This window comes from Spermophilus citellus (assembly GCF_964194105.1).
Source record: "Spermophilus citellus genome assembly, chromosome: 1".
Taxonomy (NCBI): Eukaryota; Metazoa; Chordata; class Mammalia; order Rodentia; family Sciuridae; genus Spermophilus; species Spermophilus citellus.
This window is the reverse complement of record NC_138182.1, coordinates 219,295,507-219,314,787: the sequence shown is the minus strand read 5'-3', so window position 1 is coordinate 219,314,787 and position 19,281 is coordinate 219,295,507. Positions and strand designations below refer to the sequence as shown.

Below are 19,281 nucleotides of genomic sequence, written 5' to 3'. Positions count from 1 at the left end.
CAGCATCAATGCTGAAAGCTCTCTGAAACCAATTGCACTTAGATAACTGAGCATGTATATTTTAAAAGATGTTGGCTTTGACTCAAATTTTCAACAGCAAGAATAATTCCTGTGCTTTTCCTATACATATCGCTGTATTCCTCCAGCTCCTTGACTTTGAAGAGTTTTTCCACCAAATGTGTGCATTCTCCCTTCTGCCTCCCACGAAGGCTGGATATTTTGGATGCATGAGAACCCCAAACGGGGATGCAAGAAGCCATGGATTCTCTACCTATCCAGGGGCCACAACTGAAGCTCTTAATGAAGGGCTGAGAAGATCCCTAGCATTTGTTATGTTGAAATAAACAGGAATGTTCAAACAGGAAATGGTTTGAATGATTCTAAGGGTGAAAGCAGGGAGATTTGTCTGATTAAGTCACAGAGGGGTGTTTAAAAGGGCAGGTTGATCAGGTTCTGATCAAAGGAGCCAGTGGCTAACAGGAGACATGGTTTTTGTCTATCCTGTAAATAAGCCTTGAGGGAATCCTGTGTCTTCACATAGGGAGTGTGGATATCTGAGAGACTGAAGACCATGGAGGACAAAACTACACTTAATTATACTTTTCAGTGTAAGAGTGGGAAGGCCTCTAGATGTTTTAAATTCTTTTTTACAGAAAACAGAATATTTACTTTAAGAGATAAAAGGCTTGTAATGTAAATGTATGAGTAAAACTCATTCACATTTAAATGTAATCAAGAAATCAATAAACAGGAGAAGTATCAGATCCTTGGGCTTGAAGAGCAGGAGAGCAGGACAAGAGTCTCAGTTTATGAGGTAGAAGCATTTGGAAAGTTTGGATAAGTGCTAAGGAAGGAGACCCAGAAGACTAGAAAGTCAAGTTTCACCTATTTGGCAAATTTTACTAGTAATTCATTATGTGTGCTCATCTGTCTCCTCCTCTAGTTTGTGAACTCTTTGAACAAATTACTATAAAACACCTAGCATGGTGCCTCCCTGGTGCAAATGCTAAGCAGTAAATCATTCTTGCTCAGATTATCTTTTAGTTGCAAATGGGTGAAGAACTATTGTACACAAAATGCATTTTTGCTTTTCCTCTTTAAGCAGACATTATTGGAACTCTAGCCTTCTTGGGGCTCTGGAGCATCAGAGTGCCCACCTAGGCTTGTTTGTGCCCACACAACCAAAATCAAAAGTTCTTACTCATTCTTCCAGGAGATGGCAAACAAGGAAAATGAATTCTTAAAGATACCAGCTCAAAAATATCTTAATCCTAAAACTATGAGGCTAGAACTTTTGTTTTTTTCTCCTACTCAAATTATACTTTCAGATCTTGCAGTGTTTTAGGTTCATTATCATTAATTTTGACTTTCTGATTATTTTATACCAGATTTTTCCTTTTACAAAGTGAAAAGCAGGGTCCACCACATAGTGGTAGCACAGTACCTGGGAAATAGCTGGTGTTCAATACAATTTTGTTGAATGAAAAAAAAGTGAACAAATGAATGAAAGACTGAGAAGATCTCCCAAAATTCAGAGTCAAAATGAGAAAAAGTCACATTGTATGGACTGAACCAATAGTCCATAAAACTTAGTGAAAATTAAAATATTATTTAATTTCAATTTTATCTTAAAGTAATTGAAATTTATTGAAACTAATCAAGTAAATTTTGTTCTCTTTTGATGTTTGGGTTTGACACAAGGGAAATTTCTGTTATCCTGACAAGACTGATAATCACCCTTTATTCCAAATTATTTTTACTCTGATAGTTTCTGGTTTTGTTTTGTAAATAATTATCTGGTCTTCTAGGATTATCTACATTCAAATACCACCCCTCTTAAACTATAAAAGAATGACTAGATACTCAAAATAATCCAGCAATATCTGGTATTTAAAACACATCCTGAATTTCTTTGAGAAACTTAGCTAAGAATCCATCCATCTCCTCCTGTGTCATCATAAGTGGGTAAAGCTAATGACACAGAATTATAGTATAACAGACTCTGATTGCTTCAGACCAGTTCAGTGGGTGTGGCTGTTGTCTCTTGTAGAGTTTGTCTTTGTCTAGTACCATTAAGGCATTAGAAACCATTAAAACTTCTTGTAACACAATTTTCCAATCCATGACTAAACTTCAAATTACAAGACCTCTGTCTTTTAGGCAATCTCTCACTAGCTTTCTCCTAGAATGAGTATCTGATTCATTCTAAATAAGATAAATTACAGATTTTTTTTTTCTTGGTGGATAATGACCTGTTGGGTTAAGATGTTGTGCTTTGTTTTGCAGAAGGAATGCTGTTGATTCCAGTCATCACCTCGGATCAGAATGAGTCATATTTTGTGGCATTCATGCAAAAGGACTTAATGAGCAGCTCTCCTTTGTACACTGTGGAGGTCTCACTGCCATGCAGAAAACGACAATTTCCCTAAACAGGAATTTTCTATTCCACAACAGCTGGCCTAACTCTATTTATGTATTGCATCTCAAAAGATTAGCAAGTAACAAATTCGTATTTTTTCCCTTCTGAAGCATTTTACCTTCTGATCTGAATTTCACAACTTGTCTTGATTAATGCTGATATGCTGAACACTGTTGCCATTAAGTCATATATCTTGCAAGAAGCCAATTGAAGTAATAATTCATATATCTCCTAGAGAAAAGTTTTTGAAAACAGTGCAAAACTTAGATAAATTAATCTTGTGTGATATCCTAATGTTTCAAATGCTGGTTTTCCATATGGATGTTCTTGTCTAGGATTTTTTTTTTCTGTTATGTTAATCTAATGAAAACAAGTTTCTTGCTTTAAAAATGCTTATGAGTAGCTGGGTGCAGTGGCACAAGCCTATAATCTCAGTGGCTTGGGAGGCTGAGGTAGGAGGATCATGAATTCAATGTCAGTCTCAGCAAAAGCGAGGCACGACGAAGCAATTATTTGAGACCCTGTCTCTAAATAAAATACAAAATAGGGCTGGGGATGTGGCTTAGTGACCGAGTGCTCCTGAGTTCAATCCCCAGTACCCCCCACCAAAATAAATAAATAAATATAAATGCTTATGAATAAATATAGATGAAGTTGTCCTGCATGTCAATTATTAGTGTTTAGAACAATATTTTATAAAATATCCTTCATTATCTAAAAGCAATTTTCACTATTGTAGTTTTCCATTTGGTGAAAAATATAAATAATATGTAACAAAATTTACTAATATCTGTATGCTAACCTTAGCTAGTACTCTGAGCACATACCCCAATATCTGACATTTAGTTAATGTTCAATAATGTCAACCAAAGGAGTTTCAGAAGTTTTTGCTGGTGAAAGAGACTTCTTTGACTCATCCACTAGGTGGCGAACAGGGACTGTGCTTCACATGTTCCACCATGACAAACCCTCCTATTCACAGTGTAAATAAAGAGCTGCATTATTAATTTATACCATCCCATCCTCTCTACACCTAATATTTGTTTAACCAGCTGTTTCCTTTAATCTTCCTTAAACACTATTGATTAAAATCCCAAATATATTCAGGTCTCCACTGCTCCCTACTTGGCCCAATAACATTTTGTTAGCTTTAAATGACAGGCTAAGTACATTTAAATGACATAGACTAAGTACTATGGTTACTAATAATGACTACAGAATGTTGGAAAATTAATTAGAAGCAACAAAAGACTCTAATATGAAAGTTATTCTCAAATTTGCCATACATTTTGTTGGAATTTTAATTGGTGGGATACCATTTCTCTTAAAAAGATAGTCTAGAAAATAAAATGTACATGGGGCAAAAGGAAATGAAAACTAGTATTTTCTGAAGAAGGGAGTAATTTTCTGAATATGATTCTTGTTCATCTTTACAAAGATGAAGTGCAGTGCTACCTTCATGAGCTCAGAAATGGCTACTCTTTCACACCTCCAATGGTGAAAGGCATGACTGTTCAGTAGACTGCCTACTAATAAAGTATCTTTCTACTTAGCTCTGAATGTGTTTATCCTGGATGTGTTACTTGTTCCCAAAGAAGGAAAATGAAGTGAAACCACTAGGGATATAACACGTTGATTCTTCTCTGTGAAAGTTACTTCAGTACTTCTAAATTATAATGTCAGTCATTCCTCTGAGAGACAGGGCCTTGTAGAAAATAAATGGCTCCCTTTATAAGAACATGATGTTTCCCCCTGTCTTGTATCTTTTTGAAAGCCAGGGCCTACTGGGAACTTCTGTTTTTAATACTGGTCTCTTGGGTACATTCCTTCTGTGGACCAGGGGTCTCTTGAGGTTGTTGGTTTTTTGCTAATCATTTAATTAGCTCTAAGTGAAATTACTTCTTATCTAGTTTTTCTAAGCTATTTCTAATTTAACCGAGAGGTCATCAAAAAGATAACTGGTTTACCCAGCTGAAACACAATTTTAATAATAGATATCAAAAAGTGACTAAATAATAAAGCTTAAATGTCCAGTATTCCTTTGACAGACATTCCATATCATTGAATGAAAGGGAAATTTTCTTTCACTCATACACATAAATGAAACTGAAGTTTAAAAACGGATGTAAGGATTAAGAACTATCTCCTTAGAAGTTATCCAGAGAGAACTACAATGATATATTTTTGGTAGACAATATACCCATTTTGAGATTCCATTAAAATATTGAAGTCACTGTGTGTAAAATTACTGCTAATTTAGGACACTGAAATAACCAAATTGAAATGCTTACCAGAAACTACATTTGCAATGAATAGCCATTACATTTCCTTAGAAATTAATATACAGACTTTATTTTTTAAGAACCTCTAGCATCCAAAAGCCCAGCCAGTATATTTGATTTCATGACATCACACTGGAACATGTACAGGAACACTTTCCACCCTAAAAATTCCCAAATGTACTGGCCACTGTGTGTATTTTTCCAGTGATAAATGAAAATAAAATAACTTATTTTCAAAATAACAAATAATCTTATTTTTAACACAAGTCATATTCAATGGAAGAAAACAAATACAACTAATCCCCAAAACCTTCAGGTTTATCTTCAATGGTGAATAACCTCAACATAAATAATTCCTCTAAGTAAATTTTAAAATAATCTTAATAACTATGATTTTAAAAATTTTGGCATATAGAAATTACCTAGCAACATTGCTGTATGTATAAAATACATCATGACTCTCTGGTCTTCATTTTATAATTAGCTGGAGAAGACTAGACCAAAGATGATAAAATTTTAAAAAATTATTAATCTAACAGGTATTATTATGATTAAAATATCTTTCCAATTTTCATCAATCTATATAGTCCCTACAACAAAACTCATAAATCTGGTATGGGCATTTCCATGCCTCCACTCTTCCTTCAGCCTATACCATCCTTTTCTCATCTCAGGTGCTATAAAAATGCTTACTGAAATACAGATGGAAAAGTCACTACTTGGAAACCATGAGCCTACCAGCTTTATAGTAGCACTATCAAAAGCTAGAAAAACTAGAGTTAATTTTCCCCACTTCCAGATTGATTCCTGTTTGTTACAACAGGATCTTATCTGATAATATGAAGCTTAAAAAAGTTGGGGTGTCATTACACTAAAATGAAAACTGAAGAAAATAATAAAATTCATTGGATATATGTATACATTACATATGCATTGCTCTCTGAAATCTTAAAGGCACCAAGGTATGCCCGAAAAAGGAAAAAAAAAATATACATATATTTTGGAAGTTTTACCTTGTCCTGAAATCCAGAGGTTCAGATGCCCTCAAGTCCCACTTAAGTTGGAAGCTGGAGATCAAGTGAAGCTAGCGCTCTTTCTCCTCACCTTAAGTTTGTCTCTGGGCGAGTGTGTGTGTGGGTGGGTGTGCGCGCGCGCCCGCGTGTGTGTGCAGAATGTCTCTTTGTGGCGCTGGATGGCAGAGGTCCTGATCCTGGGAAGAAGGAGGCACTTTTTCTCACCAAGAGCAGAAGAAAAGCAAAGCGTCACCAGGAAAGTTCTCCTCCCAGATCCCCTAATTACAGCCTAACGTGCACTTCATGCAAACTTCAGGGAGGAAGGGAGGGGCAATTCTGTGCCCAGACCTTGTAAAACAGCAGCCTCTTAGATGACTTTCCCCTCTGCTCAGATCCCAGACCATCCCTCTCTGGGGTTAAGGAAAAGCGGCGATCTCAACCACAAGACCCCACCCACACGAACACTTCATTCCTTGATCTGTCCAGAGGGGATGGAGGAAGGGTCTGTGGAATGGTCTGTGAGGCAGCTGGGTGAGACAGACCCCCCACACACTTATCGCCTTGTTTTTATAGTCCCTGCTTAAACAGAAGATCCAATGGTAGAAGAGGTTCTTCCTTAACAAATAGACAACTGTGATAACAGCACATAAAACTTCCTTAACTTTCTAAACTTTTGCCAAATCGCCTGTAGCATATTTTTTTTTTTTTGTTTGATGGACTCAGTATCAATATTGGTTTTAAATTTCTGTTAACAAACAACTGCTATTGTATCCCTAAATGACAGTGCCCAAAGAACCTGGATTTATTTATAGAGTGAGGAATGCAAGAGGAGACGGGATGGGTGGAGTTGGGTTATGGATCCATACTCAGGATTAGAACCAGATGGGGACAGGGCGCGCAAGCGCGCGCGCTTACACACACACACACACACACACACACACACACACACACCCCTAAATAACCACTAGGGAAGATGCCGGGACACGAAAGAAACGCCTCCTGGACAAATAGACATTTATTTATAACTTGAGGGAGAGTATACAGGTCCATTGATTCCCGCCTTGAGTAACCAAGGGTTTTGGAGAGGAAATGGCTTCATATTTCAATAACAGAGCAACCTTTGATGGAGCCTAGGAAAGGGAAAAAAAGAAACACACCGCAGGAAGCAAACGGCTGTTGAAGCAGCCGGGAGGAGGGAGCGGGTCTGGCCCGGGGTTTGAGGACAAGCAAACAAGCCCGAGAGGCCCGAGCCAGGGAGAAGGCGAGACACAGGCGGCCAGCCTGAGAGTCTGGGGTGCAGCGCGCTGCGGGCGCAGTGCGCTGGGAAGCATCCAGGGCTGCTCCGCCTCGCCCGGGGGTCTGCCCCGCAGGCGGAGGGGAGGCGCGGATAGACTGCGGGCTCCTTCGCACTGCGGCGACTCAGACTGGGGCCAGAGTGGGGAAGAGGACCCATGGCACAAAGGGTCTTATGGGACCGGGGACTAGTGGGCAGAAAAGCTAGGAAGGCGGGGTTGGAGGGACCGTGGTCAGTGGACACTGGTGGGTAAATGAGCTCGTGGTGGGCAGGCGATCCAGATCTGAGCCGTCCCGGTGGCGGAGAGCGGCGCTATTGTCTTAGAGATAGATAAAGCCTAAACTGCAGCGGTCACTGCTTCCTCATGGCCTCTGGGGAGAGGCGGGAAAAGAAGAGGTAAAAAAGAAAAAGCTTCTTCCCGCCTTTCTCAGAAGTATCCGAGCGGTTCTTGGCTCCAGGTCATTGGTAAAAGGCGAAAGATTTATACGATCTGAAGAGAAACCAGGTCATTGGATCCTTGAGAAATTAACACGTGATTATTGGAATTTTTTTTTTTTTTTACCTTTCTTTTCCTTTTCTTATTTTGGATCAAAGACTAGCCAAACACATCCCCCATTAGATGAAAATAGTTACACTGGAGCATAACTCTAGTCCTTCAATCAGGAAATTCAACACTTTTCTGAAAATTTCAAAAACTGGGCCTAACTCCTTTCCGTTTCCTTTTTCATTTATTTTCTTTTTCCCCCCTTCCTTTTTCATCATAGAGGAAACAGGTTAAGGGTTTTGCAATTCTGTTAACATAGTGACTATTGAGGCCTCCACAGTAACTGACAATCAAAATCAGATACATCTGTACTTTTCAACTGTGAAGTGTTTTTATATTTTTTCTTGAAAATGTCTAGGATGGTGAACGTTTTAAAGAATATAAAGGAATTAGTTTTAAATATACTACAATTTTTATATTAAAGCACCACTAAAGTGGTGAGGCTGGTGGTGTATGGCTCAGAAATTACATAAAGACAGTTTAAACACTGATCTTCTTTCTCTAGCTAAAAACCTAACTTCTGGCAGTTGCATGGGAAGTAAATGAGATCAGCTGTTTCATGGAGGACATGCATTCCCTTATCTTGTGCTTGCTGTGTTCTCTTACAGCCTGAAGAGAATCCATTGCATTCTCCTTGAAATTCTTGATTAGCCATATAAGACAATGTTTGCCAAATTAGTCACACCATAGTATGTTACTAGAATTTTTTTTTTCAATTTCAGGTGTAACCCCAACAATTCAGTTAGGCTTCCAGAAATAATGACAGCTTCTTACCTCTGCTACTTTTGACAAGTCATCCTGTCAATCCCTCCCCACCTCTACTTCCAACTTCCTCTTCTCAGTTGTGTAATTAACTAGTTTCTGCTGAAAGATTCCAAGTGCTTTAATCACAAATAGTTTTCTTGTCTATAGTGTGTGCTTTTAAGTGTTATTGAAGCTTAGTTTAATTGACATTATGTACTTTCCATTTACTTCTGGGTTCAGAAGATTTGCTAATTATTTAAAATTTACCTTAGAATTAAATATCTTTTAAAAAAGATTTTTGTGTTCACTTAACGTTCAGCCAAGTAACTTCTTAGAGGTGTACTTTACTTTGATTAGGCATTAGAATTTTGCATCAGGGCACAGGTACTATAAGAAGCTATAGTAAAACAATTAAAAACAAATAAGCAAAAAAAATGCATATCTATTTTCATGATTTTTAATATTTTACAATGGTGTAAATTATAAAAAATTAAAGATCTAAATGTCTTCTCAAAAAATAAAACATATTGAAAAAAATATTTTGTATTTAAAGATTCCTGCTAATTACGGACATTAATAATTTGTGTGGAAACTCATATCTTTCATTGTATTTTTAATTTTGTTTTGTTTTGCTTGATGGTTTTGTTTTCAATTTTGTGAAGGTCAGGAGGCCACCTTTTTTTTAATTTCAAGAAAAAATAAAAATTTCTATATTACTTTTTACAATATTTATGCTTAGGATTCTTGTCAGATTCTACTTTAATTACCTGACTAATGGTCTAGTGCTAGAAATACAAAACCCTAAAAATCAAAGTTGAAAATCAAAGCCAATTCTGTAAAAGTTAATCTACACACACAGTTCAAAAAGAGAACAATAAATACACTTAGGGAAGATCTTGTTTAGTGTAACACAAAAATATTTTAATAATAAGAAAAGTCAAATGAGTGTTATAAAATGTAACTTCTTATTCTTTTGCTATAATTAAGACAATTTGTACAATTAGAATGAATCAAAAAAATATTAAACTTTTTAAGTGCCCAAAAGGCACCTTTTACAAATTTAAATACGTGCACAATATGAGCATAGAAAGAACTTTTTCAACATTTAAAAAATATCAAACTAAAATATCATCAATCTTCCATATGTAATAAATTCCCAAGCAAGGTATTCCTCCTGGTATATTATATTTCTGATAAAATATATATTTATACTCAAATGGGGATTATCTAAATTTATCCCCTCTTCAATCTTTGAAACAGGCTGCTCTATTATCCACTGAATTCCAAAGAATTGCTTCCCTGTGAACTCTAGTTTCCTGGAATTTTTGCCTCAGGCTAATATTATACCTGGTTGACCATCTGCTAAGATAAAGGTGCAGCTATGTGCACTTTGAGTACCAGGGGGAGGAAAGCCATTTGACCTTTCCTGTCTGAGGGCTCAGAACTTCATTAAAGCACCTCTTGGGATTGCGACATAGCCATGTGAAAGACACCGTTTGTAATTAAGTCCTTCCCACTGGCTATATCCTGGTTGAACTCAATGATTAAAATACAAATCCAATATTCTAAATGGTTACAAAGCATTTGATAAAAGGTTATTTTGCTTTTAATGCAATGGGGGAGATAACTTTTCAAGGGCTTACTTTTTGTGCTCATTCTCAGAAAGTGTCCTGCAGACTGACTCTTCAAAGGGCAAACTAAATAATTAGGCTATAAATTGTTCAAATGTTAAAAGCAGAGCTGTTCCAGAAGCTGGTAAGGCCAAAAGAATATCATACGGAGTGATGAATATCCTTGACTCCTAAGAAGGAAGTGCCTGTATGTTCTCATGTTAGATTGGTTTTGGTTTCATTACCTTTATTTATTGTTCTCTCAATACATTTCTTCTGCCCAGAATGCCCAAACTCTTCCTTTATTATTTTTCAATGAATTGTTTATTTCACTATTAACGGGATTCTGTTCATTTTGTATGTAATAAGGCCCGGGTTCAATGCTATTTCCTTTGCCATGCTTTGATCATCTTAATAGTCAGTATTATGATTGAAAGCACCAATTTGCTCCTTTTATACTGCCTAGGACTTACATTTCTGTTTTCATGTATTTAGTTTTTTCAGCAGGCGCACCATAAGCTCTCTGAAGGCAGATATTATATTTTTGCACCTTCAATGTCTAGCACATAGCTGATCAAAAAAAAAAAAATGTTTATTGGCTAGGTACAGTGGTGCACTCCTATAATCTCAGTGGCTCCAGAGGCTGAGGCAAGAGGCTTATGAGTTGAAAGCCAGCCACCTTAAAAGTGAGGCACTAAGCAACTCAGTGAGATCCTGTCTCTAAATAAAATACAAAATAGGGCTGCAGATGTAGCTTATGGTGAGTGGCCCTGAATTAAATCCCTGATATTACCCCCCCCCCCAAAATGTTTACTGCTATTGTTGAAATGATAAGATTCTTTGTAGCTGGAAGAGAAAACAAAAATAAATGAGAAAAGGTAGTTATTGAATAAGCTACTTCAGAGAGAGTTTTGCATCTAATAGCCAATGGCATAAATAATAAATCATCAAAGGTTGATTAATCATTTTATCATTGTTATTGATCTCATATAATTAAAAGAAACATAATACATATTTTTCTTCTAAGCTTGGCTGATGAGTGATTACATAAATCATAATCAACTAAGATAAAATATTTGCCTCTTATAAGAAACTAGATTGTGGTTAGTGACAAAATAGTGTTATTATCTCAGAATTACAATATCAGTCACCTGAATATTGATTTTTTTCACTTGCATTTATATAGTTCTTTTAAATTTAAACCAGTCATTTCTATTAGTAAATGTATTCCCCTCTATATTTGCTTTCTGCTCTTTTTTCTTATAACTTTCAGAGAAAAGGTTGTTAAGTCTAATTGGGCTGGAGTGATTTATATCTAGTCTTTCTTAGGGTGAAATGGGTGAATTAGCTAATGCATCAAGGTTGGCACAGGGCAACACTACTCAGGAAAGCTTGAAGTATCTGGCTTTGATTATTTGTAAGTGAAAGAAAATAGTCTAGAATTCTCATGGAGATAGAGTGAAAGACAGGAATATACTGTATCAGAAGTCTGAGAAGGCAAATTTCAAAAGAGAGATTAATAGAGTACCAAGTTTAGGAATAGTCTACCAGAAGAGAATATTAATATAAATACTTAGACAACATACCTCTTGCTAAAATTTCATGTAAGTATTTTCGAATAAACATCTGAATATTTTTGAAATGTTACACATGTGTATGAAAACTTGGTAGTTACAATCTAATGATTCCTAATATTTTCATAAATATACAATTAATCATCTTCTTATGTCTGAATTTTAGGAAGGGAATTGTTATGTTTTAAAGAAAAGTTAAGGTTATCTTTATCCATATATAAATGTAGATGTAGATATAGATATCTATATGTAAGTAAATATAGATATCTCTATATATGTATATATAAATATCCATAGATAAATATAGATATATAGTTTATATTCCCTTTTTTTCCTTTCCATTAAGGTCATCAAAAGCTCACTTATTTTATGTACTGATAAAGTCAAAGGATTTTGAAAGGAGTACTTTGAACAGTGCATGTGGAAATAGCCTTACATGCATTTACCTTTAATACTTGCTTTCACAGACTAGCCTAACCAATTGATTCTACAGGAAATAGGAAATCCCTGACCACAATCTAGTTGTTTCAACATATGGTTAAATTAAGGTACCAAAGCATAAACTGGAAGAAAGACTATCAACCAAAGAAGAAAAAAAAAAGAGAAAGTGTTTTTCCATTTGTGCCCAATTACTGTTAGCCCCACTGTAGAAGACACAATACTTCTTCATAATTCTGACTTAAGTGAGCTAGATAGTGCTTGCTAATGCAAATGCCTACTGTTGTGTCTTCTTTTAAGCTGAAAGGCAAGTAATTTAGGAACATGAAAATACTGAAGTTATGCAAAGTTGAAATAACTTAACTCTCAGCTCATGCTTTGAAGCAGTTGTTAGTAACTTCAGAGTCTGGGGATCTCCCAGAAGTTTTTCCTTCTTAATGCCCTCCAGTCTAAGCTCGCCTCATCTCCCTTCTAACAACATTTAAATACATGTATAAAATTTTTAGAATTAAAAATAAGCTAAAATGATCTAACTAAATGCTTTATTATCTTACAAATACAGTGCTAATTCATTCTAACACCTTTTAGTGCTGCCTCCCACCCAACCTCAAGCACAGTGTTTTAAACATGTAGGGGCAAAGTTTATTGAATTGAATCATGTGAAATCCAGAGTGGGTATGTTAGTAGAAAAAAATGGAAAGTGATTTTGAGTTTTGGGGTTTATGTTCAATAAAAAAAGAAGAATATACTTTGACTCAACTGAATTCATTTATTGTTTTTCATACCTGTCTCCTTTTATATTAGGAATACTTTTTATATTTTATTTTTCATATTTTATTCTTATTTGAACCCTTCTCTTTTAAAATAGTGTCCTGGTTGCCTTCCAGAACTTCTTCCTCTTGTCAGGGGTCTACATCCACACACTTGTAATGTTATTCCATTCTGCCATAATTCTGAATGTAACACTGTCTTCATCAAAAACTTTTTTGACAAGGCTTCCTAGACAGTTGAGCTCAAAAAAACCTGAGCTGTGCATTTGATTTTGTGATCTATAGGTTAAAATCTCAACAGCTTTACTATACTTGTTCCCAGAGTGACATTCTTCACTCTTTGAATTAATAAAGTTGTTTGGAAGGAGTAGACACTTTAGGATCAAGCTGATTGAATATAGTTGTTCACTAGACTCTTGAGACATTTTTTTTTTTTTGACTACCTCAATTACTATGCATGAAACTTTCTTAAATAAACAGGTCTCTGCTAAATGGAATTTTGTACTCCCATTTCATAGTTACTGTGCTCCATTCTTGTAAATCTAGACTCATAAAGTAATAGGCAAATATTTGTAGAGCAAAAAATATACTTGAAACTTTTGTATTATGGTTTGATCACTTTGTGGACTTTCTTGTGAATACTAGACTTAGAGTTATTTGAGTATTTCTTATTACTCAAGTGCTGTTATTAGAGTAGTAGTGAACACAGACTTCAGACAATACCTCCCTCAACTGGAGTATATTTTTAAAAACCGAAAATGTGTTCACTACTTTATTGAGTTTTCATTTTTAATGCTGCCAGGTAATTTAAAAAGGTAGCAGTGAGTTCCCATGAGATCCATGCGAAATGAACATTTGCAGTCTTAGGAACCACTTAGGAAACCTAAAGAAGCACAAATTTGGGAGTGTTTAATATATGATGATTTGGTTCAAAATGTGTTCTAATGTAGTTCTTAATTTCTATATAGTTCGAGAGAAAGAAAGATGGTATATAAAGTTTGAGGTAAAGTATTTCAGTGGATTAGGAGTTATATGTCGACTCTTTGGTAGGGTAAAACCTTGTGCTCAGTAGTCTGTCAGGAAGGCAACTTCATTGCTACTGATATTCAATAATTAATCTTCTTTTAATCTTTATTCATGGTGGTGGTATTCTCTATTTTGGAATTTTGCTATTAAAATCATGAATTATTTAAAGTGATTTTAAGGCTCACAGTGTTATTTTCATTTCTATGTAAAATATGTATGTCATATTATGATCACCCTTTTAAAACTTAACTATGAAAATGACTTCTTTCCACCACCAATTTTTTTTTCTATTTCTTTTTCTTTTCTTTTTTAGTAATTGAGCTTGAAGCATATTTTGTCACACTGATTCTTCAAAGTTCTGGCTGTCAAAAGATCTTTTTTTCTTAGGGTTTATAGAAAAAAAGAAGAATGCTCTTAAATAATAAAACACTTAATTTTAAGACCTATAATCTTCATGTATAGTGATATTATCAAAGAATAAGAATTATAATTGATGCATGGCTGTATTTTTCTTTCTTTGCTTTATTTTATTTGACCTCTAGAAAGAGAGTAATTTGATAAAATCCATATTTGTTACTTTGATGGGATGATTGTTTGGTTAAGGTATTTGTTGCTTTTAATTTCAAAATAGAAGCAGATTTTATCCTAAACTAGGGATTGGGCAGCAACAATTGATCAATAAAATAGTCTCATCTTAAAATGCTGTAAGTTATTATGTTTCTGTATCAGAATATGCATGAGCAATTATGGAGTTTTTTGCTTTATTCAGTTTGTTATGTGTTGCAGATATTATGGATGACTGAAATAAATGTTTGTATGTGTGTGTTGTTTATTGGTAAGTCAGTGTCTACAGAGGTCATTGCATCCTACTGTTCAATAAAACACATGTCTTTTCAAGGAAAGGTTTGTACCTGTGATTCTTTGATGCTTGGAAAACTTAAAATGAGGCAGTCAGTTTAGAATCCTAATTACCTTGCCAGATAAATTTGTGTTGGTTTTTCTCAGAGACATCCTTTGATTCTCTCCTAGTAAGAAGTGTTTACCAGTACATAGACCAAAAGAGGTAGAATCACTTTTGTTTTTACCAGTACTCAAGAAATACCTTTTGGGAATAATCTACCCACTTGATATATCAAAACACTAAAAACTTGCCATTTGTGAATTTCAATCTCTATAAAATTATATTCTAAACTGAATTAAACTATTATACTTGAGATATATAAGATTGCTACCTACCAAGTTCCGACCATTTTTAGTAATTATAAGAGTAGTTACAGATAAACATAAACCAGCAAAGGCATTCAATTAAGTTAATTTTCACTTCCATTTATTTTCTTTTGGTATTTTTCAATGAGGAATGATAAACTATGGAAACTATTGCAGATTTGGAAGTACATAACATCTAATTTTGCCCCTTAAAAAATATAGCTTCAGTTTTACTTCATATGCTCCCTAAGCATCCAGAATGTCTTTAGAGCAATTTTTTAAAAATTTATTTGACATCCATCTCTTTTGATAGAAATTAAGCTACCCTAGGGTAGGAACTAAATACCTTTTGTTCACTGCTTTGTCTTTAGTGCCTGGCATGTGACACACACTTGGCAAAATATATTTCCAGTTTTAAAAAATTATTTTAAAAGTAAAAGTTAAAGATATTAAAGAGAAAAACTCTATAACTAAGATTGGGTTTCATGTCCAGGGTGTCCTTAATTGATTCTATGAATAGTATTGAGGATTGAGAGAAAAGTGTTTCCTTACCCTAGTCTACACATTCCTCCTTAGGAATCTTCCAGACCCATTAATAAGAAATGGTATTGAATTAGTTTGAACTAGGATGGTCCTACTTATAAACAGAGTGGGAGGCAACATCAGTGGTATAATTTGAGGGATGTCAAGAGGTCTGTCTAGTCAAAAATAGCTCCAACCAGGCTGCCACAGTATTTGGAGTCCCCACGATTGGGGTTTTTGTGTTGTTTTTCTTTAAAGTATCTCTGGAAGACTCATTTTTAAACTTGCTTATTCTGGCAGTGGTATAAACAAAGAAACACACTCCCTCCTTTATGTGGCAGTATTTGTAATTAGAGGTTATTATATGAAAGATGACCTTTTGATCAGTAAATAACATAAACTGTGCTATCATTTTATTGAAGAGGCATAGATATTTAACCAGAAAATATGAAAAAGAAAAAAATTGTAAACATCTGCGAAGATCTCTTAGACTTCAGGTAAGGATCAGAAGATACTCCTCAGTAGGGCAAGAGGGCAAGATATTAAATAGCATCAGTTATTCAATACATGGGCAAAGTTTAAGAAAAAAGAAAGCAGAATGAAATATTCTTGAAATGTGTAAGAACCTATGGAAACATCTGATGTAATTTTCTATGTATTTTGATTGTGGAATGAATAGGATGTCAGGGCCAGGGTTTGATGAGCTGTGGTGAGTGGAACAGTGGGGAATGAGGGATGCCATCTGCCCATTCATGTAAGCACGGAAGTGAAGGAGAATGGAGCAGAGGGGCAGATCCCAGAGTTCACTGATTCTTTCGTTTACTTAAGGCTGACTTTCTTATTTTAAGTTCACATTTCCTGTTTTCTGATTTATCTTTAGTTTAAGTGGTGATGATATGTTCTGCCATGGCTTGAAGGCAAAATCAAGAAGGAAAAAGAGAAAGTCATAGAGTTGAGTTATTCCCTTGATAAGTAGTCAAACTCCTGGGTCCTTAAGCATTTGAGTTAATTTCTAATGTGTTTATTAGGATATACCCTCCAGCAAATTTTAAGTATATGATAGCATATTGTTGGCTACAGTCATTATGCTGTATAGAAGATCTCCAGAAATTACTTATCTTGTATAACTGAAACCTCATCCCCTTTGATTATCACCATCTGTTTCCTTAACCAAACTTTTCATTCAGGTTGTGTGCATGTGGAAGAAAATCTGGAGTGAACATACCATAGTATACAGACTGTGACTATATTTCAATCTGGGCACCCCCACTCCTTAGTTGTATCCCTAGTTGTATCCCCAGGCAATTTCATTAACCTTTCTAAACTGAAAGTTCATCTACTGTAAAATAAAGACAATAATGTTTCTTGATTGCTGAGCTATGTGAGGGTTAACTGAACTAATGCATGAGAACAACATAACCCATACCAAGTTGATAAACTGCTCAACAAATGTCAGCTGTTTTGGCTCAGGGGAATAGCCCTCCAAACTTGGAATCTTCTTGGAGTTAAAGACAATCCAGAAATTCTTGAGATGCATTTGGAGCTTTGAATCATAGGTAGTTTATGTTTCACATGAAGTTAATGCTAACTATGTTGTTAGAGAAATGCTTTGAACTATAATTGTGGAGAATTTTAAGTGCTACATGCTAGATAATTTACTTACTAGACAAGCTACACTGGGCAGACAAATTACTCACCTTTTGAACTTCCTTCTAGCATATGAGGACTTTTTTTTTCCCCCCTGGACTCTGCCAACCACAGTAGCCTGGCTACTGCCTCATCCATGTTCCTATTATCACTGGGAACCCTAATGTTATCATAGCATTAACTTTAAAACCAATGGACACTATTCGGTCCATATTTTCAGCTTTTGATTATATTGTCTACATGCTTTTAAAATTACTTATTCTCTTAGATATTGTGATATTCTCCTAATGTTCCTTTAAATCGCTGACTACTGGTTCTTTGTATAATTTGAATGTTTTTCATCTTCTGCCATAACTTTAATTCTTGACAGGTTTCAGTAACTGATCTGTTGTTCTTTTCTCTTTATCAGTTCTTCCTAGATCATTTCATTTATCTATCATTTAAATGGAAATCACTCCTGAATCTGCATTTCTGGATTTTGGACTCTTATTTTCAAACATGTATCTGACTGCCCAAAGGGACCATCCATACCCAACCAGCCTCACCACAGAAATGGTTCTTTTCTTTTTTGCCTTGGCTTATAGAAACATCATCTACCCATTCATTTAAACCAGAAATCCTAGGAGTCATTCTCAAATTGCTTTTGCATCATCCCCATATCAAAGTTAAGTCCAATTTACTACCTAATATTTCTCAATTTGTTCTAAGTGTCCAAGTTGTTACTGCCATTGCTTTCATCCTCTTTCATTATTTAAATAGCTTTTTAAAGATGTCCTCAATTTCAACAATGACCATATTGGCAAATCCTTAAGTAGTACTTATTACCTGTTGCCTCTCTTCTAGTGCTTTACAGGTGTTAACTCTTTTATTCCCCAAGACGATCCCATAAAGTAAGTAGCTGTATTATTTGAATTTTACAGATGGGATAATTGAAGCAGAGGGAGATTAAATAACTTGTCCCAGATTACAGAGCTAACAGTGAACAGAGCAAGATGTAAACCCAAGCAGTTGGGCTCCAGAGCCCATTTTTCTTATGCTTATTAGAGTAATCTGTGTACAAGGAAATGTTCTTGCTTCCTGAAGTCTGTGGAATAAAGCTTAATTTCTTTAATGAAGCAAAAAGCATTGGACTCTACCTGTCTGTGCAGCCTCACTTACTATCTTCCTTTTCATGGTGTGGTCTAGCCACTGTCTACTCATATTATACCCTAGTAACACGCACACTCCACTGTACCAATGATCAGTCTTTGAATGTACAATGCAAAGAAAAACTACAATACCCTGTATTTTGGCATTCATTGTCTCTGCTGTCATGCAAAAAATTTTCTTATACATGTGTCTCTGACTGTTGAAAGCTAATATGCCAGGAAGAATTCCAAGATGTCCCTTTTCCCAATTTCCTGGCCCTGGCTGCATATATCCCTTTTCCCAGTTTTTCAGAGAAACACTAATTTAAGTACTGCTATGAAGGGATTTTTCAAATTTAGTTTCAAATAAGTTGACCCATAAACAGGGAAATTGTCTTATTGGGCTGATCTAATTACATGAGCTCTTTTTTAGAATTTATTTTATTTTTTAAAATTTGTTCTAATTAGTTACACATGACAGTTAAAATATATTTTAATGCATCATAAATAATTGCAGTATAACTTCTCATTCTTCTGGTTGTACATGATGTAGAAACTCACTGTTTATGTAATCATATAGGGTAATAATGTCTGATTCATTCTACAGTCTTCCTCCCCTCATCCCTTCTTCTCTACTTTCACTCCCCTCTACCTAATCCAAAGTACCTCTGTTTTCCCTAGCCTGCCCACCATTGTTGTGAATTAGTATCCACATATCAGAGAAAACATTGGGGAATTGGCTCATTTCACTTAGCATGATAGTCTCCAGATTCACCCATTTACTGGCAAGTCATACATCCATTCTTTTTATAGCTTAGTAATATTCCATTTTGTGTATATCTCATTTTCTTTATCCATTCATCTATTGAATGGCACTTAGGTTGGCTCCATACTATAGCTATTGTGAATTGTGGCTGTGTCACTGTAGTATGCTGACTTTAAGTTCTTTGAGTATAAGCCAAGGAGGGGGTAACTGAAGTCAAATGGTGGTTCCATTCCAAGTTTTCTGAGGAATCTCCACACTGCTTTCCATAATAATTGCACCATTTGCAGTCCCCACCAGCA

General features: G+C 35.3%; 1 protein-coding gene across 1 annotated transcript in view; it reads right to left on the bottom strand.

Annotated features, from left to right (window-relative positions):
- Nucleotides 1–5,831, bottom strand: part of HAPLN1 (hyaluronan and proteoglycan link protein 1) — a 64,631-nt gene extending 58,800 nt beyond the window's left edge. The window contains exon 1 of the mRNA XM_081308336.1: nt 5,715–5,831. The gene's annotated coding sequence lies outside the window, so the exon portion shown is untranslated. The remainder of the gene's footprint in view (nt 1–5,714) is intronic.
- Nucleotides 5,832–19,281: the final 13,450 nt, after the last annotated feature.